Source organism: Aotus nancymaae, unplaced genomic scaffold, assembly GCF_030222135.1.
Source record: "Aotus nancymaae isolate 86718 unplaced genomic scaffold, 86718_ANA_hifiasm-v0.15.2.pri h1tg000006l, whole genome shotgun sequence".
In the NCBI taxonomy this organism is placed as follows: domain Eukaryota; kingdom Metazoa; phylum Chordata; class Mammalia; order Primates; family Aotidae; genus Aotus; species Aotus nancymaae.
In genome coordinates, this window is record NW_026988417.1 from 74,455,187 (window position 1) to 74,481,492 (window position 26,306).

General features: G+C 35.9%; 1 protein-coding gene and 1 pseudogene across 4 annotated transcripts in view; one reads left to right on the top strand and one right to left on the bottom strand.

Moving 5' to 3' along the window:
- RASGEF1B (RasGEF domain family member 1B) overlaps nt 1-26,306 on the bottom strand; it is a 605,535-nt gene that overhangs the window by 109,311 nt on the left and 469,918 nt on the right. The gene's annotated exons all lie outside the window — the stretch shown is intronic.
- Nucleotides 1-26,306, top strand: part of LOC110568023 (zinc finger and SCAN domain-containing protein 5A-like) — a 40,870-nt pseudogene that overhangs the window by 9,094 nt on the left and 5,470 nt on the right.

Below are 26,306 nucleotides of genomic sequence, written 5' to 3' on the forward strand. Positions count from 1 at the left end.
CTGGATCAAATGGTATTTCTAGTTCTAGATCCTTGAGGAATCACCATACTGTCTTCCACAATGGTTGAACTAATTTACACTCCCACCAACAGTATAAAAGTGATTCTACTTCTCCAGATCCTCTCCAGCATCTGTTGTTTCCTGACCTTTTAAAAATTGCCATTCTAACTGGCATGAGATAGTATCTCATTGTGGTTTTGATTTGCATTTCTCTAATGACCAGTGATGATGACCTTTTTTATATAAGTTTGTTAGCCATATAAATGTCTTATTTTGAAAAGTATCTATTCATATCTTTTGTCCACTTTTTGTTTTTTTCCTGTAAATTTGTTTAAGTTCCTTGTAGATTCTGGATATCAGCCTTTGTCAGATGGACAGATTGCAAAAATTTTCTCTCATTCTGTAGGTTTCCTGTTCACTTTCCACCCCAAATCAACAGAATATACATTATTTTCAGCACCACATAGTACTTATCCTAAAACCAACCACATAATTGAAAGTAAAACACTCCTCAGCAAATGCAAAATAACAGAAATCATAACAAACAGTTTCTAAGACCACAGTGCAATCAAATTAGAACTGAGGATTAAGAAACTCACTCAAAATCGCACAACTACAAGGAAACTGAACAACCTGCTTCTGCATGATGACTGGGGAAATAATGAAATTAAGGCGGAAATAAGTAAGTTCTTTGAAACCAATGAGAACAAAGATACAATGTACCAGAATCTCTGGGACAGAGCTAAAGCAGTGTTTAGAGGGAAATTTATAGCACTAAATGCCCCCCCTGAAGAAAACAGGAAAGATCTAAAATCAACACGTTATCATCACAATTAAACGAACTAGAGAAGAAAGAGCAAACAAATTCAAAAGCTAGCAGAAGATAAGAAATAACTAAGAGCAGAACTGAAGGAGATAGAGACACAAAAAGCCCTTTAAAAAATCAATGAATCCAGTGGCTGGTTTTTTTTAAAAGATTAACAAAATAGACCACTAGCCAGACTAATAGAGAAGAAAAGATAAAAGAATCAAATAGACACAATAAAAATGATTAAAAGGATATCACCACTGATCCCACAGAAATACAAACTACCATCAGAGGACTGTATAAACACCTCTATGCAAGTAAACTAGAAAATCTACAAGAAATGGATAAATTCCTGGACACATACACCCTCTCTAGACTAAACTAGGAAGAAGTCAAATCCCTGAATAGACCAATAACAAGTTCTGAAATTGAAGCAGTAATTAAGAGCCTACCAAGCAAAAAAAAAAAAAAAAAAAAAAAAAAGCCCAGGACCAGATGGATTCACAGCTGAATTCTACCAGAGGTACAAATAAGAGCTGGTACCATTCCTTCTGAAACTATTCCAAACAATAGAAAAAGAGGGACTGCTCCCCCAACTCATTTTATGAGGCCAGCATCATCTTGATACCAAAACCTGGCAGAGACGCAACAAAAAAAGAAAATTTCAGGCCAATATCCCTGATGAACATTAATGCAAAAATCCTCAATACAATACCAGCAAACTGAATCCATTAGCACATTAAAAAGCTTATCCACCATGATCAAGTTGGCTTCATCCCTGTAATGCAAGGCTGGTTCAATATACTCAAATCAATAAATGTAATCCATCACATAAACAGAACCAAAGACCAAACCACATGACTCTCTCAATAGATGCAGAAAAGGCCTTTGATGAAATTCAACACCGCTTCATGCTAAAAACATTCAATAAACTGGGTATTGATGGAATATCTCTCAAAATAATAAAAGCTATTTATGACAAACCCTCAGCCAGTATCATACCAAATAAGCAAAAGCTGGAAGCATTCCCTTTGAAACAGGCACAAGACAAAGATACCCCTCTCACTACTCCTGTTCAGCATAATATTGGAAGTTCTCACCAGAGCAATCAGGCAACAGAAAGAAATGAAGCATATTCAAATAGGAAGGCAGGAAGTCAAATTATCTTTGTTTGCAGATAACATGATTGTACATTTAGAAAACCCCATCGTCTCAGCCCAAAATCTTAAGCTGATAAGAAATTTCAGCAAAGTCTCAGAATACAAAATCAATGTGCAAAAATCACAAGCAATCCTATACACCAATAATAGACAGAGAGTCAAATTATGAGCAAATTCCCATTCACAATTGCTACAAAGAGAATAAGATATCTAGGAATACAACTTACAAAGGATGTGAAGAACCGTTTCAAGGAGAACTACAAACCACTGCTCAAGGAAATAAGAGAGAACACAAACAAATGGAAAAACATTCCCTGCTCATAGATAGGAAGAATCTACATTGTGAAAATGGCCATACTGCCCAAAGTAATTTATAGATTCAATGCTATTCCATCAAGCTACCTTTGACTTTCTTCACAGAATTAGAAAAAAAAAACTTTAAATTTCACATGGAACCAAAAAAGAACCGTATATCCAAGGCAATCCTAAGCAGAAAGAACAAAGCTGGAGGCATCATGCTACTTGACTTCAAGCTATACTACAAGGCTACAGTAATCAAAACAGCATGGTACTGGTACCAAAACAGACATACAAACCAATGAAACAGAACAGAGGCCTCAGAAATAATGCCACACATCTACAACCATTTGATCTTTGACAAAACTGACAAAAACAAACAATGGGGAAAGGATTCCCTATCTAATCAATGGTGTTGGGAAAACTGAAACTGGACCCCTTCCTTACATCTTATACAAAAATTAACTCAAGATGGATTAAATATTTAAATGTAAGTTCTAAAACCATAAAAACCCTAGAAGAAAACCTAGGCACTACCATTCTAGACATAGGCATGGGCAAAGACTTCATGACTAAAACACCAAAGGCAATGGCAACAAAAGCCAAAATTGACAAATGGGATCTAACTAAAGAGCTTCTTCTCAGCAAAAGAAGTTTATTTTCAAAACCAACAAATACCAACCAATTCACTACTCACCCAAACAGTCAACTAAAAACCTTAAAAAATGACTGTATGTAAGGGGGCACAATTCACTGCTGAAATAAGGTTTTAAGAAAGACACCCCTACTATTTAAAATACGGGCCTTGGACCAACTGGATCAGCATCATGTTGGAAATGCAGAACCTCAGGTGCCATTCTAGACTCAGTAAAATGCATTTTTATATGCACATTTTAGTTTGAGAGTACTACTAGATGCTCTTCATAAAAATTCAAAATGTATGTAGTGTTATGTATGGTTTAATTTTGTTTAATTCAATGTTAACCAAAGTTATTTGATCATACATTCTTTTTTTAATAGAATACTCATTTAACATTGCATAGAAATTGTGGAACACAGTTTGAGTGATATTGAGGTAATAACTGAAGCCCTTCCAAACAAAGCATGTCAAGTCTGTGTTAACTATATGGACATAGATACATACACACACACACAGGTGTACACACACACACACACACACACACACAGGTATATATAGATATATATCAATTAAACTATTATCCATCCATGTATCTAGTAAAAGTAGCCATAATTCTGTGTATACATTTAATAAAACATAAAAGGAAAATGGATTTATTAGATTTGAGAAAAATGGTGGAATGTAATGTTAAGTTTCTGGTTAAGAGAAGAAATTTTGTGAAAAGTCAGTCAAGACATCAGTGTCTACTGGGGAACGTTTCTGTGGGGCTGGGATTTCCTTTTACTTTTCAAGATCTTTTCCAAAACATCTTCTTCATTAACAGGGGCTAATTTTTATGTACTTTCTTCCACTTGTTCCTATTCAAATACGTTATTTTTAGAAGGCATGTTGTTTTGGGGGCCGTTAACATTTCCAAGGCTTTTAAGAATGTTAGTTTTTATGTGAAGCTTCCTTGGGTAAGTTCAAATTGATGATAAGGATTTGGACTTAATTTGATGTTATTGGAAGTAACCTGAAAATAACAATCTTTCCTAGTGGTGGTGGTTCAATCATTTAAGCCAATATTTCAAACAGGAAATTATTCTTTGCCTTTATATTCTCTAGTGTCTATTGAAAAGCACAAGAATTTCACCCTTTTCACCCAAAAAAAGCACATGGATCTAGGATGGTGGCTCTTTTTATTCCAGAGACTAAAAGCTTGAAAATAGAAAGGGCTTTGTCATTGCGGATCTCACTTTATTCTACACAACCTTAGGAATGAGCAGGAATAAGAGTGAAATCATGCTATGGCTGTAAGAAAGCGTGGTAGATGAGATAATTTCAGGTGGTATAGGCATATATTTTATTATAACGGTCACAAATTTATATGAGAAAAGATATAATCAGTACAGTCTATGTGTCACTTTCTAGATATTATCATTTAGAATGAGGTTAAGTTCAAAAAGTGAGGCCATTTTAGAAAGCAAATAACATTAGAGGTGTGTATACAATAAAAATTAGGACTGTGGTAATGTAAAGACTGCAATGTGGGAAATACTCCTCTAAGCCAATCCTTTTGTTCTGCAGATGGAAATGAAGCCCTCCATACATGGAAGTTAATGGGATTAGGGCCCAGCAATTTTTACTTCTCAGAATCAAATTTAAATCCCTATAATAGACTCAGATAAAAATACCTTAAGTATATCTAAAATATCTTTAAGATATAGAAGTCATCAATCACAATGAATGCCTACTTCCTCAGATATTAGACAACTGATTATATGCATACAGCTCATATTTTTCAGGATTCTCCAAAGCATTCAGATGCATTCTAATAGTAAAGTAAAATAACATCTCCCTCCTTTTGAATAGGTTGGATTTACCTTACTTTAGATATGAACACTGTCATTGGGATTTGCCTCATACCTGTTACTACTGCTCTGAAGGCTGGTTTTTCCTGCCATTTGAAGATGGAAATAAACAAGTAAGATTCCACCTCTAATTTATTATACAAAGCATATAGGCAAAGACTCTACACCATTTAACTTTGTGGTGCCTTGGTTTCCCCATATGTGAAATACCACTTAATTAATTGATCTCTAAGGTAACTTCTAGCTTCAAAGTTCTATAACTTTACAATTATTAAAAAATAAATAAAACCCATAAATAGCTGGACTTCCAGAGAGAAATATGTTATTAGATATTAAACCATCATTATTTTAGTGCCCAACATGTTACAGGTAATCAATAAACCTTGTCTCATTTAATCTGCCCAGCACACATACACAATTCCTATTTCACATATGCAGAAATCGAGGTTCAGAAGGCTGCAGTGACTTATTCAAGATGACACAGTCAGTAAGTAGTGGAGCTGAGATGTACAGCCACATCTCCTTTTCTTCAAAGTCTACTCTCTAACCTCATCATGCCAAATTACCTTACTATGGTCAAAGCATCATCATTACCTTTTAGGAAAAGCTACTGGGCAGAATTACAGAAAAAATATCTTTTTATTTGTCAATTTGTCAATACAGCTAGAAAAACACCCTAAGGACTGTCCAATTGATAAAAAATATTGAGAACATATGTCATTTTGAAATGACTTCCTTAAATATATGGAATAGATTGTTGATATGAATGCTGATCAAATTCAATTTAGATGTGAATTTTCCATTTGAAAAACCCCAAGCTCTAATACTGACCCAGGCTACGGAGAGTAAGGGATTAAATCTTATTTGTTTGAGAAAGGGTCTCAGTCCATCACCCAGGCTGGAGTGCAGTAACATGATCAAGGCTCACTGCAGCCTCGACCTCCTAGGCTAAAGCAATCCTCCCACTTCAGCCTCCCAAGTAACTAGGACTACAGGCATGCACCAGCACACCTGGCTAATTAAAAAAAAATTTTTTTTAGAATGGGATCTCACTATGCTTCCCAGGCAGCTGGTCTGGAGCTTCTGGGATCAAGCAATTCTCCCAAAGTGCTGAGATTACAGGCATAAACCACTGTGCCTGGTTCTAATTCTGATTCTTGAGAGGCAAAAGAATAGAAAACATATGAATATTCTAATGCATATAAAAGTATTTCCATAGTTTCAGGATTACATTATATTTTATTTCATTGAAAATAGGCAACAAATATTACTACCACCTGTAAGAGAATAACTGGTTTATGACAGAAAAATTGAAATGAATCATAAAATTTGGGAAATGTCTATAATTATAACGATAATATTTATAAATGAAAAGCTATATTTTATAGCAAAATAAAAATTTGTATAGGTATGTTTATATAAGCATATATTATATTTAGGTGCTGAGTCAAAAATCAAATATAAAAAAATGTATTAAGTAGCATCTATTTGTTGGAACAGACTTCAAATGTAAACTGTACACAGATTTTGCATTACCTTTTGAAATAACAACTTAGCTGAAATAAATTCTCTTTGAGACCAAACAGCTTGATCTTCAAGGTGATTTTGAGGTGGCAAGAAAGAGAATTTTTGGGGGATACAGAGAATCAGCTTAAGATAATGACATCGGCTTTGAAAAATAATTTCAGGAGTAATCTTCATTTCTAGCTGCAGGCTTACTCTTCACCATATTCCAAACTCAGAGCTCACAGAAATTAACAAAAAATATTTTAAATGCTTGAACTAGCACATTAATACCTCATGACAACAGTAGCTTGTTTATTTTAACTGATACTCATTTAAACAGCAACATGCAAAATGTCGGCATTTCAAGTGGATTAATCAGTTGATATCCCTAATATAATCATCCATTTTGGACAAAGTGCTGATGAACACATGCTCAGATTGAAAGTAAAATGAGGGTAACTATAATTTTCCCAAGGGCCATAAGCTTAAGCATATGAATGAGATCACTTAATAATCTAATTTTCACTGGCTTCACCTACATGAGGCAGTTTCTCAATAGCCATGTGAAGCTTCCCCAGTGTCAAACATTTCTGGGAGTCCCGAGACACTATCTCGTGCTCTCGTATGGAATTATGAGTAGATGCCTGCTGGGTATTGCGGCTCTTCTGACAATGCTCAGCAAAGCACCACAGCCTCTCCTGCTGCTCTACAAGGCCCAGCTCTGGCTAGTGTGCTTCACTAATACTATATCACACCACTGTGCTGGCTTTTCCAGGGTGCACGACACTCCTCTGCCTCACCCTGTTAGGCACACTGATTTCCTGGGCCTCAACAGTGTACGAGCAGTATCTGGGTTGTATAGGAAATGAGATTATGATCCACCCTGACTCCCTGGTTACAATGGATAAGGTACAGATTCTAGGAACTGAAAGATAGTTTATGATCACTTGTGGGTTTATTAGTAAACCAGATTTATTAGCAATCTGGGCAAGTGCCCAAGAGGCCCTGAGAACCACAGTAACTTGGATTGGACAATGCAATTTGGATCCAAAGCCAAAGTGTGTCATTGCATCCCCACTCACATTCAGGCCCTGGAGTCATCTGGAGCCTGGGTGGACTGGGAGGGTAAGGAAGAAATAGATCTTCAGAGCAAACTCGCCATCAAGCCAGGTGCAGGGAACATCACAGTCCTGTCCCATTTGACCCCATTACTGGCTGGCCAGAGTATAAAGAGGAAAGAGTAAAAGGTTGACTCTCTCTCACTGTGCTTTATCCCATGGAAGCAGAGGGCTGCAGAACGTGAGCGCCACTGCTAGCACAAAAGTCATAAAGAGCAAGAGACTTGTACAGGAGCAGTCACTTTTAACATAGGGACATTCTTCCTAATAGGAGGCTGTCACCAGTCCAAGGAGCTACCCTTCTCCTTTGTAGGGAAGCAGGGATGGGGTTGGCAGAGAAGCTAGAAGCTTTCTTTCAAAGCCACAGCCTTGAGGGGAAGAAGTTTCCTCCTCTGTAAAAACATGAAGATGGTAGATTAAATTTCTTCCTTTAGACTAGGCAGTTGATGAAGTGCTGGTGAGGAAAGAGCAGAGGGAAAATGGCTGAGCCTACTTTGTGTTATACTCTGTTTGAGGGATCCCAAAGCACTCTAGTCTATGCCTCCCAAGTGTTAGAAAGTTTATTAAGAGAGTTCTTTCAGCTTTGGCTTATCATCTTCCTGCCTTGCTGGTCTAATGGGCTGGCAGAGAAGACAATCCAAGTGGCAGCCACTAGTGCAGAGAGCCCCCTTTCCTTCCAAAGAAAGAAAGAATGTGCCATTGGTGCATTCACTGACCTGTCACACTTGGCTATTTTCCCTTAGAATTAATTCTCTTCCAGTCCCCTTCCTCCCTGAAAACCTTTGCAGCAGACCAAGAATTTACCAAACACACACTATATATGTCTATAATGTCAGCAATAATTATCTTTAGTGTATTTTCACCAAGAATCTCTTCCTCACACAATACAAAGACAACTTGTGGGTCTGTCCTGTGAGTTAACCAGACTTTGCCAGCCATGTCTACACTTAAGAAGTGAATCTGACCCAGGCCCAGGTTGTCATTCCCAACTCTGCATAAATCATAATCTCATTTTGTAAGCAGGTACAGCAACTAGAGCTGGTTTACTTAAGGAGAACTGACCTTTGAGACACTTAAAATGTGAAACTAACAAAGAAGATAGAGGAGTTCAAGAAGTCATTTAAATGGAAGAGTCTATTAATTCATCTCTTCATTATTTTACTCAGCATTTATTTAGTACTTTTGTAAGTGCTAAATACAGTGTGTAAAGATAAAAAAAATAATATTTACTTCCTGTCCTTAAAGATCTCACAGTCTAGATATAAAGGCAGACATGTAAACAGGAAAATGATACCCACCATAAATCCTTTTCCACAAAATGTGGGCATAATACATTTTATAAAAATGAAACATGATAAATGCTATAACAGACACATAAAGTGCTCTAAAGTATAGGAAGAAACTAATTTTTGCTATAATTTTTACCATTTTTACTAGAATCATAGGGCAGTCTCTAAATTGGAAAGATTTATGAACATATAAAAAATGATAAGTACTTAGGCTTAATTTTTTCATACATGACTATTCTAGGCCTGAATTTCTAGTATAGTATTTCCTGAATGTACTTATTTTTTTAAGTTTATTTATGGAATAATTATGGTAGAAATGACTAGTGATGACCTTTGGGTTATGAAAATAGAGATTTTATAAAGTAAACTCATTTACTGAGAAGTCATCAGAACATTTTGGTCTTGTGGAAAAACACAGTTATTATTTATTGATAAATTATTTCCTGCTTATGTAATTGATCTGCTATGTTAAAGCATTAAATTAACATTTTGGAAAATCGAACAAATATCTTTCTACAAATAGAAAGGATCATTTTAAGGTTTTTAATTTGTTTCTTGCTTTTATTCAGTTTTCTGAGATAAAAATTAAAGAATTAAAAATATTTCTTATAGCTAATAAGTTTTAAATTACTTAGAAGTCATTGTAGCTCATTTGATCTATATTATTTTTCTGAACTGGTGGGACAAATCTCTACATCCATATAGACAGCTCCTAAATATCAATGAATTAAAGGATTTGGGAATATGGTTTACTGATTGTATCATGTTGCTTTACTTTTTACATTGCTTTTCTTTATTCAATCTTACTTTTCATTTCAGTCGCCTTTTTCCAGCCTTGTCTGTTCATGCCTTGGGCTCTTCAGTGGTACACTGGAATACTGTTTAACTCTTTGGTGGACATCAGTTTCAGTAAGTGATTCTGTGTCTCTCTCTTGGAAAACCTGGTATAGACCTCTCCTTACAGACAATATTCACGTATAGAATAGACACACTTAGTATAAAGTAGAAATTGATACAAACAAAAAAGTAAATGAATCTAATGTTTGTGGGAATTCATGTTTCATATAATTAGTGATCATGTATGGTAAAACATCTGTTGTTTCTTCTGCTAGTAGCACCCTGGTTTTTCCTTGTAGACTTATCCATCCCTAACTCAGTTCATATTACCAGACAGCCAATGACAATGGTGTATCACAGGAACCACAGTGTGTGTACCAGAAGTGGTCACATGAGCCAAGAAGGGTTCATTAGAGCCAGCCCTGAGACTTCTTCAGGAACTAATGAGTTGGGGTTTCTGTTTTGGTGAGAGTAAGCTCAGAGCTGTTGGAACCAATCTGCTGCCTAAGAATAACACCATCACAAAGAAAGCAAAGTCAAAAGCTGGAAAGAGAAAGACATTCTGGTCCTGATAATATTGTTTGAGCCCCCAGATATAGCTGGTCCTGAGGCTAGTGTAATCTTATACATTTCAGAAAAGTAAGCCAATAAATTGCTAAGTTTATTATAGAATATTATCTTTATGCTTCAAGTTCACCTTTATCTTATTGATTTTTTTAATTGTCTCTTATTTGTTTCCCCTACTAGATTTGAAATGCCTTGAGATCAGAATTCCCACTAGCTGGCAAATAACAGATGCTCATTAAATATTTATTTGACAAACAATTAAGAATCTATCCTTAAAATGAAAATCACACAGCTAGATATTTAGCAACATTGATAATATATAGTAACATTTTTCAATAAGGGCTAGATTTTATAGTGATCAAATTATCATATTTGTGGGGAAAAAATGGAATACTACTTGGCTTAAAAATATCTGGGAAAGACTGCACCAATAAAAATTCTGCTAATAAAATTTCAAAAATAAAAGATATGTGGAGAAAAATCACACCTTTCATTATAATTAAAGTTACTGGTATTATAAATACTGACTGACAGGATACCTACATGAAGTCTCACAATCTAGTTTCTACTCTGCTTTCTTGTATTAGTCCATTCTCACACTGCTATAAAGAACTACCTGCGACTGGGTAATTTATAAAGATTGACTCACAGTGCCACAGTCTTAATTAACAGAAAGTATAACTGGGAGGCCTCAGGAAAATTACAATCATGGTGGAAGGTGAAGGGGAAGCAAGCTCATCTTACCATGGCAGAGCAGGAGAGAGGGCTGGAAAAGGAGAGAAGTTGTGGGGGTGGGGAGAAGTGCCACACACTTTTAAACCTGCAGATCTCGTGAGAACTGACTCACTAGTGTGAGAACTGACTCACTAGCATGAGAACAGCATGGGGAAATCTGTCCCTGGGATCCAATCACCTCCCACCAGGTGCCTCCCCCAACACTGGGAATTACAATTCAACATGAGATTTGGGTGGGGACACAGAACCAAACCCTATTACTACTGTAACAAATGAATGGCAAAGTTATATAATATGTAACAATTCCAATATACAGTTTCACTCGACTCTCTCTCTGTTGGGATGATGTTGCTATAATTGTAGAAATCACCCTTCATTCAACTAAATGTGTATTTAACCATTTGGAGAGTTTCCTTTTGTGTCCCACCCTGAAAAGTCTTTAAAGAGAAGACTAGAAATATTATCACCTGTCACTGCTTAAACTATCTGTTGGTGGGGTCTATTTATCTATGGGATTTCTGGGTAAATAAGGATTAATAACTAAGATCAGTAATTCACAAAACATAATTTGCCATTCACAATAAGCAGTGTTTAGAGTGGCAGGTAGAGGTAGAGACTAATCACAAAACTTTATTTGAGTGAGGAGTTCTTCGTTTGAATATTATAGGATTTTTCTGTTTTTAAATCAGTAAAAGAAACTGGTCCTAGAAGCTCCAGTGATCTAAGTGACAGTGACTTTGTGCATTCTTTATTGTTGTTGTTTGCTTAAATACATTTAAATTAGTACACTCTGGCACACCTCATTTGCATGAAATCTGCACCATACTTACTTATTGTAGTAAAGTTATACCCTTCCTGAGGTGGGGGGTGAGGGTAACTACTCTGAAGATAATTTTCACTGAAATCTAACCAAACTTCATTAAGTGGATTGTGACAAGATTATAAATGATATGAAAAATAACAATCTAACATTTGTTCATAAACTTTAAGAAATGGTTTGCCTATACAAATTTTTGTAATTTTTAAAAGATAGCATATTCTACCTTCATATGGTCCTCAGAATTAAAGCATAATGAACAGGAAAGAAAAGGAAAAGAATGCAACTGAGTGCTAAGGCAGAACATCTTGTGAGAAGCAACTAATGAATGTAGAGTATATACTAAATATCAAGTGCAGAATTTCATAGGGCCAACAGGGTAACAGTCTGTATTTTTCACTTACACAGGTGAGGTGGATTTTGCAATTACCAGTTGCATTAAATGCACCAAACACAATTTCAAAAATACACCTAAAACCTATAATAAACCTACACTCTACTTCCTCTATCATGAAGGACTCATGCCTCAAAGGAATAACTATACAAAAATGAACAAGCATACATTTCCCTGGAATACCCAGCAGATCCCCTTCCCATAATCAACACAAACTTTTACTCAACAAAGGGTGAGGCTCAGCCATCAGTAGGTGTGGAATTATTCCAGTCTCTCAAGGTAGTTGACTCTGGGTTTTCTTTCTTCACTTGGAGTTTTTGTTTAACTGAAGTCTAACTGAAAGTTCAATGTTGAATGACTTCTAGCCAACAGACCTTCAAGATTGCCTTTAAGATTACTTGGCTTCATTTTGGGAAAGAGACTTTAAAGCATTTTTTATTATATGGTTTCCATCATCTTTCCTGGTTTAGAAAGTTGAGTTCTGTGTGATTCTGCGAGCTGACATTTGGCATGCTTTGTTCTTTGGTGGTAAGAATTATTCAGCAAGTCTTTCTATTGTTTGCTTTCTGAATTCTAATTCTAACATTTTAACTTTGGAAGGCAAGACAAGCTTACTCATTTTTTAAAGTTTCTGCTTCATATGATGTATCTCAATTTTTGTAAATATGTTTGTTTGCTTGCATATTTGTTTTTGTGAAATTCTTTGTCCAGTTCTTCTTAATCCTTTGAGATAAGTCAGTTATTTAGTAAGAGGCTTCTGTGCCACTTCCTTGCAATAAGAAGCAGACACTTCTTTAATTATTTTTTTTAATGAATAAGCAACACAGTTTCTAACCACTGTTTTAACTGAAATATTAAAGGATGCATGTGGGTCTCAGTGATCCAGGCTAAAGTACCTTTGAAAATATTCTATGGAAGATGCTCTTATCCACATGAATAGGAAAAAAATGTCATAGACATCTATCTTGTTCTCCCAGGTATATATGAGTATTGCTGCAAACACTGCAATTTCTAGGGGCACTTCAGCTCAGATCCTTTAAATATAATCCAATTCTCATTTCACAGTTATATCAGTAGCTAAGATGAGTTGATATCAGGTGATAGGAACTGATATAAAGATCTGTGAACTTCATTCTGATAAATTTTGAACTGCATTTGATTTCTTTTTTATGTGACTTTTCTCATTAAAGTTAGAAGGAATTATAAATAAAAAAATCTACCTGCAATCCCAGCAATCCCTCTTATTTTAATATTTATATATCTAGATTTTATTTATTTAGTAATCTATCTTTACCCTTAAATTATAAAGAACTTTCCAAAATGTTATGCTCTTTTAAATAGACATCCTGCTTACAGAATCTGCCTCCACAACTTTGAATGTTTAAGCAGAATCTTGAGGTAACCTCTCACAGCCTAAGTAGGCAAGGTTATATTTTTTGGAATAAATCCCTCTTGTGTCCTGTTGAATTTATAAGCGCTCTCTTCCTACATATCATGGACAAAATAATTTGGAAGCTGCTTCTTGGATTTATGAGTCATTTAATAAAGTCAAATCCCCCACTCAGGTTTTTCCTAGATCAATAAAGTTTTCAAAAGTAATTAATTCAGCCAAAAGAAGCTACTAGAGAGCTTTACAAAGGACTCCACATACAAGGAACTCTGTTGAATATCAATAATAGTATTCTAGATCCATGTGTGATGCAACCTCGTAACGATACCAGTGTCTGGCACAGAGTAAGCCAGCAGTCACTCCTGAATGAAAATCAAAACAAAATGAAATAAGTGACAAAAGAAATCCCAAATCTACAGTATCAGTGCTGGTGTTGAAGCCCAATAGGCTATTGACTGCTTTTTAAATTTAAGTCTTTAAATAATGTGAGATGCTAATGAAAAATTATGTAATATTGTAGCAATTTTATAAAATAGCCTAGAACATTAGCAATAACCAACGTTTTAAGGCACTTAATATGTAACTTACATTAAATATATATGACACTGCCCAAGTGGCAAGCTGCAGAAGAGGATACATCAAGCTTTGTGTGACTCAGATGCGCTTTGCATTATCCTTACAATGCATGTGGCATTCTGCAGATATTTATATGACTCAAGAGTCCATTTAGTTTCTACTAGGTTAAACTTCCTGACCTCTAGTAAAGCAGGACAGTTAGATACTCTAATATGATTCATATTTGGGTCCCACCAAAGATCTGTCCAGAGATGTACTTTTTGTGTGGTTCAAGACACAGGGAAACCTCTAGATTATGAATCCCAGAATGCAAATCAACTGATATTTAGGTTTTTCATTGAGTACACGAAAATAAATTTCAACTGCCTTCTCCTTCCTTAAGAAGAACCTTACCTGGCTCTGAAAACATTGTCAATGGGGTATATGCAATAGAAGAGGATAAAGTGAATTGAAATGAATTAATAGAACTTTATTAAAGTTAATATGCATATAACTAGTTTTAAAAGGTAAAGAAACAACAGAAAATGAGCTCAGCAATATATTAGGAGTTACCCAACCTGGAAAATATGATGACAGTGATAAAACTACTGCAGCATTGAAGAGAGAGAGAGCATTTCTAAGGCTACCTGATGAGTCTTTGAAACAGAAATCCAGCTGGCTCTAACCTTTCAGAAGATGGAATTTTTTCTAAAATATGGCTAACAAGCTTATATGACTTATTCTCCATCAAAAATGAACTCTGAAGAGCAACCTGACTCTAAGAATAACTTCTAATATCTAGGATGTGCAACTGCGGTTCTGTTTGCTCACTAACCTCACAGTGTCATTTCCTTTAGGAGTAGATTTGGCATTTTGATCAAATTTATTTTCTTTCTGCTTTTTTGGGGGGTGGGGGGACAATGGGAATTGACCACAGATTATAGTTGCCAGCACCATTCTAGGTGCCAAGGATCCTTGGCACCTTACCACAAGTACCTCTCAGGCTGGCTGAGAAGGGAAATGTCAGCAATTAGGAAACAGTGACAAGTGCTGTGACGGGCCACAGGTGCTCAAATTTCATGGCTGCATGGTGAAGGGGAGTAGGGGCAGAGTGGTGGTGGGAAAGAAAGTTTCTTGAGAGATTTTGTAAAGGACATGTGTGGTCCAGGTGAACAAGGGTGTGAGGGTTGCTCTAGGCTAATAAGCTTATGAATGAAGGAACAAATGTGTGACAAAGCATCCTTGAGGAACTGGAGATAATTAAGTATGGGATGAGTGTTAAGATGCAGATAGTGAGTGTTGGGAGGTGAGGTCAGAGTCTCTCATTAGCCAAATATTCTGTACCTTCTGCTATTCACAAGGTGATGAACCAACCATTTATGAATAAGTCCTTTTGCTGTTTTGTGCATGTGTTCCTTCCTGTAACTCAGTGGGGAGTGTGTGTGTGTGTATGAATATTCCTGCCTACTAAGTTGTTAGCTCCTTGAGGACAGGGACCACATAAGTCAGGAAACATTTTAGACTGAGCATCATCCTTGAAGTCAGGGCAGTGCAAAAGTGGTACCCTTAAGGGAACATAATACATAAAAGCTGAGACCAGTTAGAAAGCATTTTTCAAGTCAATTGTTGAGTAAAAATGAAAGGAATGTAGACTATATTTTAAATATGTATGGATCACAAAACAATGTTAATTAAAGACTGTTTTCCAAAGGAGACACATGCTGGATTTACAGGAAAATATGGACAGAGGTTAACAATGAGGAGCATTTGTAAAGTCACATGACTGGGAAGTCTCACACCGCTTGTGGGTGATGGCAGGTGGATTCACTGAAACGGTAGATAGGATAGTGTGACTGGATTAAGTTAAATAGGTGGAAAGGCTGATCCAGCTAATTCTTATAAAAAGTGTGTAGGGTATAAACCATAAATAAACAAATTAAGACGATAGTGGAAGATCCTGATCACCTGACAGAAAGTAAATAATTGGTTTGAAACCAAAGCAGCTCCTGAGTCTTAGGAAGGAAAAAATATTAGTATCATGATTAAAATAATGTTTGAGAAAGACTTTCCAGCAATAATTTATATCTCTTCACAGAATGGAAATACTAAATTAAAAGGGTGGAAGTTTCTTTTTTTAAAAAAAAGATCTTGTTTTTAATATGACCAATTCCATATAAAAAGCTGGACCAGATATAACAAATAGACCAGAGGCTTTAGGTTCTATCCCTGATTTTCCCTGGGTTACCACTTCTCCTTTCCAATCTGACAACTAGATTTATTTTTTCTTTTATCTTTTAAACTTATTTTTGTCATTACTTTGTTATGTTATCTGGGGCAAGTCACATTAGCTCTCTGGGTATCAGATTCTTCAACTGAAACATGAGGAGGTAGGTTCCAGATTGTCACTAAGGATGGCTTTCAAATTTAAAATTCTAAAAAATTCCATAAAATTAATAAAAATACAATCCTAATTTTTCCCACAGTTAAGAAAACTCCCATTTGTCTTATCAAGGGAAGAACATAGGACCCAGAAAGCCTGAGATGAGCCCCCCAGTGAGACTTAGTTCAGTGTTCATTTTAAAAGCAATACTTTTAAAGAAAGTATGTATTTTTCATATTTTAACATGCCTATTAAATGTCACAGAATTCATGGGATTTTATAATAATAATTAGCAGCATTTTTTTTCTTTCCTAGCAGCTCAGAAAATTATAGTGTGTTAGACATTTAAATTCTCTTTTAACTCTCAAGTCCAGTTAAGATCCGAGCATATATAGAAGCAGATCTTTCAAATATCCAATGCAACAGTATTTAGATAAATCAGGAACACAGGTGGAATTAGACAGAGTCTCCAAAGTGGTTGTCACAATTTTATTAATTTTCAGAAAATCCTTATACACTATAAAATAGTCCCTCTATATCTCCTACTTAAGGTCACTCGTAAACAAGTAATTTTTCTAAAGAAGATCCAGGGTTCTGTTGGTTGAAGCCTTTTATTTTATTATTATTTGCTGTTGTTATATTTATCATAATTATTATTAATTTAGATCAATGTCTTTTAAACTGTAGACTGAAACCTATTTGTGGATTGTATCGTCAGCATAGTGGGTCATCACAGCATTTTAATCAATAAAGCAACATATGCTAAAACAGGAAATCTCATCCTACCTGGTAAGAGTAACATTTCATGAGACTCTTTCCAGATGTACTTTTTTTTTTTTAATTTTTATTTTTAGTTCTGGAGTACATGTGCATGATGTGCAGTTTATTACATAAACATGTGGTCTGCTGCACATATCAACCCGTCATCTAAGTTTTAAGCCCAGCATGCATTCGCTATTTTTCCCAATGCTCTCCCTCCTCCAACCCTGCTACCCGACAGGCCCCAGTGTGTGTTGTTTTCCTCCCTGTGTCCATGTGTTCTCATTGTTCAGCATGAGAACATGCCATGTTTGGTTTTCTGTTCCTGTGTTAGTTTGCTGAGGATAATGGCTTCCAGCTTCATCCATGTCCCTCCCTGCAAAGGACATGGTCTCATTCCTTTTTATGGCTGCATAGTATTCCATGGTGTATGTGTACCACATTTTCTTTATCCAGGTTATCCATAGGCATTTCTGTTGATTCCATGTCTTTGCTATTGTGAATAGTGCTGCAATGAACATACACATGCATGTATCTTCATAATAGAATGATTTATTTTTCTTTGGGTATATACCTGATAATGGGATTGTTGGGTCAAATGGTATTTCTGGTTCTAGATCTTTGAGGAATCACCACATCATCTTCCACAATGTTTGAACTAATTTACATTCCCACCAGCAGTGTAAACTAATTTACATTCCCACCAATGGGAAAATTCCTATTTCTCCACAACCTTGCCAGCCTCTGTTGTTTCTTGACTTTTTAATAATCACCATTCTGACTGGCATGGATATATGTACAAGCATGCATTCACATATGGGAGTCCTGGATCATGGTTTAGGTGCATTTCTTTTGTGGATTGTGATCAAAAACGATTTTAAAATGCTACTCTAGGCCCAGCCTTGAAGGAGGCTGTGGCTATTAAACAGCTTGAAGCATAAGCAACCATGCAGAAAGATGCTGAATTTGGGGCAATGTCTTTGCAGGAGCACCATGTCCATAACTAAACCAAAAACATGCTTGGCAAAATGAAGAGGTGCTTTGGATTGCCTTGAACTAGCTACTCATTAAGAAATCTTTGGAGAATCTGTTCTCTTTACAAGCCATCTATATCTCCAGTCTCATTTGACAACCTTTCTACTTGATGGACCCTAACAATCTAATTACTAATAGTAAATTGATAGGAATTTATAACAAAAAATTTCAATTGACCTCTGATAGTTGGTGAAATATTTATTTCTATTGTAAGAAAATTCCTTGGGAAATTCTACTTTGAAATTTGGACTCAGATGTTTAATATCTTTTAGGCAGTACATTCACCTAAGGAAGGTATTATTTGAGGAAGCAGACATTGTTAAATACCTTTCCTTCCAAATTACTCAGAATGATAAAGAGCTAGGTTCCCTTGCAGGCATATACATTCACTTGGTGTTTCCTATATTGCCTGGAGTTTCTGCTTTCACTTCTATTTCAAGCATCCTTCCTGTACGTCAAAACAGGGGGTTCCTACAAAGGAGGAAATGAAACCAGCAGCTGTAATCATGAAAATGAGAAAGTATTTTTTCCTTCCAACCTGTATAGGTTGTGGAGTCTGTGTCATAGCTGAAGAATATTCTTCCTATCCCTTAGCTTTATCAGATCAACATTCTAATGTTGACTCTCTTTGAGATTCTATCCAGGAGTAGCACCCTGTGCTTATCTGCAATCTCCTCATGTAACCAAATAATTTCATTTTAGACTAGCCCAAGTTCAGAAAGCCTGTTACTGGGAGATCTGACATGGTAAAAATGTCCCACAGCAGACTGGTTATGTTATGTTAACTTACTGCATTTAGACTCTTTTTCAAGGATGTCTTAAAACCTTGAGAGAAGTATAATACCTGACTCAGTATTTTAAATCTATTATTGAGTTTCCACATGGAAGTTTCTCCTCTTATTGAAAATCATGCTAGATGGGTACAACTCGTAAATCCTAATAAATTTGATAAGCGATATAATCTGATTTTAAATTCCTTGCTATAGTTTCCATGTACTTCAGAAACAGAGGAATAAAACCTATATTTTCTGTCTCAAGATATCTGTAAGGAAGATCAATGGTGAGTAGGTTTGCCTCTAGCATGGACATTCTGTTACCAAAATTCTCTTTATCCATTTGGATGCTATGAAGTAACATATTATCAATAAATATAAAAACAATACACCTGGTTTAAATATAAGGCTTGAATCACTGCTACTTCAAAAGGAGTCAAAAGATTTTATTTATAGGTTGGAGAATACAGAAAATTCAGAAAAGGAGTAGCCTTTTAAAAATCATTATTTTAAATGAGAAAAGGAAGACCAAGTTTAAAATAAGCAAGATGAGCAAGAGAGAAAACACTTTTTGACATCTGAGTAAGCAAAACAACCTCAGATGTCTTTGATTAGTGTTTTCACAGAGGTTGCTGTCAAGAAAGTTTCCGTCTAAATAAATTCTACTTTTTAGTTCATATCTTTGTAAAATACATCTTTCTCGAAAAATTAATTTATCTTGTATAATTTATACAGCGTGGTTAAAACTGACAAAAGAAAATAAGGTATTAAGGCAAAATTAATCTGGTAAAAAACAATTATGTTCAAATATCAAATACATAAATTCGTAAAATAAGTGGAAAAATCTAAATACACTGGTATGTACAATGGCCAATAAATATACACATTGGAGTACACCCATTCAATATACTATGCAATAATTGAGCTGTTCATGGAGATTATGTTGCAAAGCAAAAATATTTATGATATGTAGAGATGTTACAAACTTGTATACAAAATGTATACCATATATACAAAATGATGAGCTCTATAATTCCATCTTATTACTCCCATTTAAAAGAAAACCAGCAGTCATTTAAATGGTAGTTTCTGAAAGACCATATATTAATAGTGGGTATCTTTGGTAAAATTTTTGAGATCTAAAAAATTTGTATTTTAAAAACTTAGTAAAATAGCCAGGAATTAAAGTTTTTAGAGTAATAAATGTGTTTTCATTTTGGAGAAAATAATCTGCCCTCCTTTTCTGCAGAATATTATTTCCACAGTCAAGTTTGTGTTCAATAAAGCTCAACAACTGGCTAGGATTTCCTCAATTTAGGTTAAAAGTACTCCATTTTTCCTGAATTCACCTGGAAGTATCTGTTAATGACATCATAGATCAGCATATAAAACAAAACAAAATAACTATAGGCATCCAAATAATGCCACGAGGTTCACACACTGAAACCAACAGACTGACAAATCTGACACACTGAAGTTCAGATATTTTGCTCACATCCTGATTTAGAACCTATTTCCTGTTACCTTATCCATAATTGTTTGTACACATAGCTACTTGACTTCCAAGCCTTTAGTAGATTAGATCCAACCAGTTGAAAGGCGGTTAAGAAGGGGTGGAGTAGTTACTGATAGTGTGGCAACAAGGAAAGGAACAGAAACCTATAAAAAGAAAATCTTGAAGGTTAATATACAGATTGTGCATAGGGGCAAACAAGTCTACATTCTTCAGTAGGTCCCAGATCATCAATACATAATCGTAGAGAAAAATAACCTCATTTTAACAACAGTTAACACTGAGTAATAAAGGAAAGGCAAAAATATAACCAGAATATACTTTTTAAGAAGCTAAAAAATGAATTACCTTGCTTAATGTAATTCCACATAAAAAGCTTACGATAAAATTAATCTAGTGTTTCAAGGGACAAATAATCAACTATGTTGAATGACTCATCCCCAGCTGTTTTAGGGATGAGTCATTTTTATGGTAATTTAAAAAAAACCTTTTGCTTACTTTTTGCATCACTTGAGAATATCTGCTTCTTTCTTAGTGTTAGCCCAATATTAGGGCTATTATGTTAATATTTCTGCCCAACTGAATCTGTATAGACAGGTCATAATGGTACCAAAAGACAAGAATGGGACTAGCTTGTCGCGTCCTTGCTTTCTGTGGATGTTCATCCCAGCATTCACAGTAGACTAATACATGTCTTACATTGGCAGACCAGTACATTCATTGTTCCTGTGCAGCTAGTTCTCTTGTTGCCTGGTAGAACTCGCTGGTGTCCTTTCTATGGCACAGCCAGCTGCTTGCGAAGAGCAGATCAGGGTTAGACACAGTTCTAAACCCGGAGAACCAGGTTCCAGTTCCCAGAGCTTAGCCCTAAAATTGGGGGATCTAGCATCCGGGTGATGATAACACTGACAAACTGGTGACACAGAACCCCCAATTTCTTTATCATCACAGAATAAATAACGCTCCTTAAAATGAATCATAGGCAAACCCTTAGGTCAAAATCCAGTTGGGGTATTTTTGACTTGTTCCTTTGAGTGAGGGCTCCTCTTCCTACCCTTGTTCCTCCATTTAGGTACTCAAGTTTTTCTCATGTAAAAACGTCACTTTTGTGATTGTCAGTCCCCTCTTTGCCTTTCTCTCTCAACATTTCCATTTCCCTCATCTTCTAGTCTGGAGGTTGCTCTGCTGAGTCCCCCGCCTCCCACAGCTCTTTGGCCACAATACGAAGCTGGTGGGTAGAACACTGTTTGTCAGGGACTGTCTGGGTCAGAAGTGGCTGGGCCACTGCTCAGCTGGAGGGACAGACACAGTGTCCAGCTGCACAGCTAGTGGATAAAGGACCCTTTCAGCACCCTCTCTTCTCCTCACAGGATAAGGGATCACAGGAGCTTCTTTTTCCTTTCTTGCTCTTTACCTGCCTGTCACAGCATCCCATTCCCTAGCCTTCTGCCTCCTAGATGGAACATGGGGACAGAAAGTTAGAGAGACCCATCATTGGCACCTGGAAACTACCCAGAATTTATATCTAAAAGGAAAGAGTCTCATCTAAATCAAAATACTTGCTCTCTTATCAAGTGTCATGCCCCCCTCAATTCCCACTGAATTTCTCTATGGGGATTTTTATTCCCATTTTTCTTGGAGCCAAGGTTAGTAATCCCTCAGTCACTTGCTGAGGGGGCTACTTTTCTTCAATCAACTGTTTTGTTTTGTTTTCAGCCCAGTTTCTTGTTTCAGTTTCTGTTTTTCTTTCCCCTTTTCACTCCTCCCTAGCCAGTTGCTCTCTGATCCTGCACTAATTCCACCTCCTCCTCTCCTGATTTCTTTCCAGATTGTTCTTCCCTCTGTCCCATTTCACATTCTGGCCTCACGCCCCTCCCACTGTCACCCATTCCTTCCTCATTCTCATTTGTTCCCCTTATTCTTTTGGTAATTTTCCTCCCCACAATCCTTATCTTTTCTGTCCTTCATGGTCTGTTTGTCTTTCTTTCCCTCTTCCGATATAAACTGAATCCAGTGAGAAGGAAAGACACTTCCTGCTTGTGAAATTGTCCCATTCCATTTTAACAAAAATAAGCACTGCCAATAAAATTGCTTAACACTAATGAAAAATAAATGTTTGTAGAAAGATAGGGAGCAGGACAAAAAGTACTTATTTGCTATGGTTGAATTTAAAATTTGAAACTGTGAACTAAAAAGGAGACATTGTTTCAATAGTTAATGAGACAAACTTGGGAAACTCAGTGTTAATATTTCTAGGGTTTATTACCAATTCTGTCCTATTGAGCATTTTAATCAAATATTGGACAATTTATTACTTCTTTATATAATTCTTGTTTTTAAAAATTATTAATTTTAATAGCATAAATCCATTGTAAAAAAATTAAAAATAGAAAAAGATATACCATGAAAAGTTATTTACCCTGTACCCGAATCCCAGGCCACTTTTCCAAATGTAAACACAGCTCATTCATAATAATAATGTGTATATGTATGTTTATATAACACACACATTAATAATATGTATATATAACTATGTTTCTCTACATGTTTATTTTCCCCTTTTTATACAAATGGAAGTATACTATACATATTATAATGCAACTTGCTTCATTCACATAACAATATAGTATGGAATAAATTTCACATACATACATATAAATCTACTTCACTCTTTCACTATTGCATAGCACCCCCACTTTTTTGTAGATTCGGGGGTTCATGTGCAGGTTTCTTACGTGGATATAATGCATAATGGTGAGGTTTGGGTTTCTAGTGTACCCATCACCTGAATAGTAAACACTGTACCCAATAGGTGATGTTTTTAACCCTCACCACCCTTCCACCATTCCCCCTTTGGAAAACTCTATACTATCAATATACCACAACTCAGCAATTTTAAACATTTTTGGTCTCTGAAAACTTTATACTCTTGAAAATTACTAAAGATTTCAAAGAGTTCTTTTTCTGTCTATCTACCCATCTGTCTCAATGTCTACGTATCAGAAATTAATCCTGATATATTAAAAAATATATTTATAAGTTAATTTATAAGCCCATTGCATATTCATATAAATGTGAAAATCATATAAATGAATTTCACTTTTTGGTGAAAATTAAAATTAACATATTTTTCAAAATAAAAAGATTTAGGGAGAAAAAATGGCATTACTTTATAAAATTTGTAACTCTCTTTAATGTTTGACCTAATTGAACACAATTGGACGCTCATATTTGCTTCTGCATTAAATCTGTAGCAAGATGATGTTTTAGTTGCAGTAAATCTGGCCTAACATAGATATGGAAGTGGAAAAGAGAGGAGTATTTTTTTTTTTTTTTGAGACGTAGTCTCACCCAGGCTGGAGTGCAGTGGCACAGTCTTGGCTCACTGCAACCTCTACCTCCTGGGTTCAAGGGATTCTCCTGTCTCAGCCTCCTGAATAGCTTCGATTAAGGCATATCACCACACCCGGCTAATTGTTGTATTTTCAGTAGAGACAGGGTTTCACCCTGTCAGTCAGGGTGGTTTCAAACTCCTGACCTCAAGTGATCTGCCTGCCTCAGCCTCCCAAAGTGCTAGGCTTTACAGGGGTGAGCCACTGCACCCTGCCAGAGGAGTATTTTAATAGGCTTTTCAGATAATTGTAAATGTTCTTCTCCAACTACACTGAAATTCAAAGTGGTAATTTTTTTGTTTGTTTGTTTTTAGAGACAGATCTCACTCTGTCTCCCAGGCTGGAATGCAATAGTGTCATCATTGCTCACTGCAGCCTGGAACTCCTGGGCTCAAGTAATCCTTCTGCCTCAAGCTTCCCAAGTAGCTGTGATTACAGGTGCATGCTACCATGCCTGAATAATTTTTTAAAAAACTTTTTTAGAGGCAGGTTCTCAGTATGTTAACCAGACTAGTCTTGAACTCAAGTGATCCTCCTGCCTCAGCCTCCCAAAGTGCTGGGATAATAGACATGAACCACTGAGCCCAGCCAAGGTGGTAGCTTCTTTCTTTTTTTTTTTTTTTGGTTTCTTTTCTTTTATTTTTTTTGAGAGGGAGTCTCACTCTGTTGCCCAGGCTGGAGTGCAGTGGCACGATCTTGGTGCACTACAACCTCCGCCTCCCTGGTTCAAGCGATTCTCTTGCCTCCGCCTCCTGAGTAGTTGGTACAAGTGGGGGCCACCACACCCGACTAATTTTTGTACTCTTAGTAGAGATGGGGTTTCACCATATTGGCCAGGATGGTCTCAAACTCCTGATCTTGTGGTCCACCCACTTTGGCCTCCCAAACTGCTAGGATTACAGGCATGAGACATGGCGCCTGGCCACTAGTTTCTTAAAAGTTAGTTGCATTTCAGAATTTTAAGTTACTCAATAAACTTTTCCTACTTTGTTATATTAAAATCTATTGAGCTGTCTTACACTTTGAATCAATCATTTACCCATACATGATTTTGTAGCATCATGCATTAACCATTTATTTCAAATGTTGACATATTTTACTATATATTACAATATTATATATATTGATATCAACACCAATCTTCCTAGAAAGTTATTAAATATAGAGACTTTGTCAAGTTTATAGGGCAGATATATGCTTTTCAAAAAATATTTTGAGACGACTGGCTCTTCACCTAGGCTGGAGTGCAATGACACAATCTCAGCTCACAGCAACCTTTGCCTCCTAAGTTCCAGTGATTCTCCTGCCTCAGCCTCCTTAGTAGCTGGAACTACAAGTGAATGCCACTACACCCAGATAATTTTTGTATTTTTAGTAGAGATAGGGTTTTGCCGTGTTGGCCAGGCTGGTCTGGAACTTGTGACCTCAAGTGATCTGCCTGCCTCAGCCTCCCAAACTGCTGGGACTACAGTGAGCCACTGTGCTGGCCTGCTTTTCAAAGTTGCTAATTTTCCTTTGAAAGCTCAAATTGTACCATTGTCAAGAAATATGGTCCACTGCTTTCCTTGAAGTGACAAATTTACTTCATTTACTTTTGAGAAAGTATCTTTCGAATACTCAGTGCTGTCATTTTGTCTGTCAGTCATTTTTTTCAAGTAAAATGTTACTCCACTATAGTTTAACTTCCAACTGAAACAACTGCAGAGTGCTTTTTCTTGAGACAACCCCTGCACTTTGATATGCAGCCAAAATGCTTTTTGCATACTTCCCATTTTGTCACATGAATATTAAAGCACAAGTACTCAAGAGTAGAGTCAAGATTTAATGAAATTGGTCATTATCTATACTGCTTCATTAAGGATATTCTTAAGTAAAATTGGCCTTTTATTTTTTTCAAATGAAACTGTGGTGGTGAAGAATATGACAACTAGTAGGATAGTTGGAGCCACTACCTTGATTCATGCTAAGCACTACAAACATTTCTACAATAAATATCCTTAAATCAACATTTCTTGATATTTCATTTTCTTTTTATTTTAAATTATTTTCAAATTCAAGGGTATTAAAAGACGTAAAAAAACTTTTATTTTCTGTCATCCTTCTCATGACTACCAAAGTATATATTGACAGCAAGTATGATATCCTGTTAAAAAGAAAGACCAACCAGCTTCTGTTATTAAAATAGCATCCTTTGGTATATGAAGCTGTCAGTTGGCCTGCATTTAGAGATTCATGGGATGAGTGGGTTTTATTCCATATAATTCTTTATAGAAAAAAATAGAGAAATTTGAACAGAACTGTGCTATGATCCTCATCATTCTGGTACTTTTGGAAATTTTCAGACAAAACAGAAAATGGAAGTTATTGATTTAGAATATCTGTTATTTGAGAATAATTGGATTGATACAGAAACTAAATTGCTTATAATAATCCATTTAGTCATTCAAAAATCTTTTCTTAGGAATCTACTATGTTAAGTACATTGTACCAA